The sequence below is a fragment of the Peromyscus eremicus genome, chromosome 5 (genome assembly GCF_949786415.1).
Source record: "Peromyscus eremicus chromosome 5, PerEre_H2_v1, whole genome shotgun sequence".
In the NCBI taxonomy this organism is placed as follows: domain Eukaryota; kingdom Metazoa; phylum Chordata; class Mammalia; order Rodentia; family Cricetidae; genus Peromyscus; species Peromyscus eremicus.
Genome location: NC_081420.1, coordinates 2,227,794 through 2,229,674, shown reverse-complemented (window position 1 = coordinate 2,229,674; position 1,881 = coordinate 2,227,794).

Here is a 1,881-nt window from a genome sequence, read left to right as displayed (position 1 = left end):
GAGAGGGTGCCTGAACTGAACTGGCTTACCCCAGTAATCAGATCAGTGAATACCCTAACTGTCATCACAGAGCTTTTCTCCAATGACTGATGGAGGCAGATGCAGAGATCCACAGCCAAATGCCAGGCAGAGCTCCAGGAGTCCAGTTGGAGAGAGAGAAGAGGGATTCTATGAGTAAGTGCATCAGGATCATGATGGGGAAACCTGCAGAGATGACCAAACCAAACTAGTGGGAACTCATGAAAGTTGGATAGATGGCTGTGGAGCCTGCATGGAACTGGACTAGGCCCTCTGCATGGCAAGACAATTGTGTAGCTTGATCTGCTTGGGAAGCCCTTTGGCAGCAGAATCAGAATTCATCACTGCTGCATGAGGGGCCTTTTTGGAGCCCACTACCTGTGATGGGACACCGTGTGTAGCCTTGAGGCAGGCGCAAGGGCTTGGACACGCCTCTACTGGATGTGCCTTCCCATGGGAAGCCTTGCCTTCTTGGCAGGGGAGTGGGGGATGGGTTGGGGGGAAACTGGGGGGACTGGAGGAGGGAAAAGAGGGATCTTTGTTGTGTAAAATGAATGAAAATTTTTTCTTAATAAAAAAAATAAAATTAAAAAAAATGGCAGCCTGGCTATTGCTGACTGACATACCTTTCTTGCTAGGATAGGTTGGCAATCAAAGAGGATGATTAATTCCTTGTACCCATTTTTGCTCTCAGTTTCCTGATATAAAAAACTGTTGATTAATGAGTATGCACCCTGAGAATTTAAAGTAGAGCTGATTGTTTTTTATATATAAAAGTTAAGATTTGTGATTCTTTTAAGATTTTTTTGTAAGATTGTAAGATTATCTTTTGAGATAAATAATAAAATGATTGGTCTTTTTTTTTGTAACCACAAAATGCTGCCTGCCAGTAAATGAACTGTCTGAGAAAATTATTTTGCTTGTTTACACTTTGTTAATCTATAACAAGTTGCTTGGAAATGAATGTATGTGTGTTCTTGAGGATAATTTGTCTCTCACTGGTAGTATGTAAATTGTTTAATCATGTAAGGGATATGGAAAACATGCTGTTTTTTACTTGTAGTCATTGTAATCATTTACTTAAACAATAGAATATAACTACATTGTAATTTTTAAATTGTTTGAAAGATTGTGATGGAAGATATAAGCTGTAGGAGAAAAAATAAAGACACACAGAAGGAAGACATCAGAAAGTAATGAGAAGGAAGCCATGAGGAAATACTCAGAATGGAAACATCAGAGTAGAAGAACAGAACAGAAAAAGAATAGAGTAAAACAAGCAACAGAAAGAATAAAATGAAGAACTAAGCTTTGGCCCTCAGAAAAGTCCCCATGAGTCTGTTTGTCTGTCCAGTAGTTTGCCTACTCTTCATACCCTCTTCAGTTTCCCTGACCTGCTGAAGGCTTGACATTCATCAGCACCCTTAGTGAGATTCTGACATGTTGAAGGGGTGTGTGTGTGTGTGTGTGTGTGTGTGTGTGTGTGTGTGTGTGTGTGTTTCCCTTTTTCACCAGCCCCAGAGAATTAAGTTTTACTTCCTCACATAGAAAAGTCAATTGAGTGATTAGTCTGACAACTCCATTGTTCCCCTTCAATTCCTGAGCTGCTGAAGGCTGGTCCTTACAGCAGCAGTTAATATCCAAAATATATAAAGAGCTCAAGAAACTGGATATCAAAAAAAAAAAAAACCAAATAATCCAATTTAAAAATAGGGTATAGATCTAAGCAGAGAATTTTCAATAGATGAATCTCAAATGGCCAAGAAACACTTAAACCTTAAATTTTGAAGATATCATTTGGTACAGTGAAAAATGAAAATCAAGTTGTTATAGAAAACATAAATGCAAATCAGTGTACAGCAT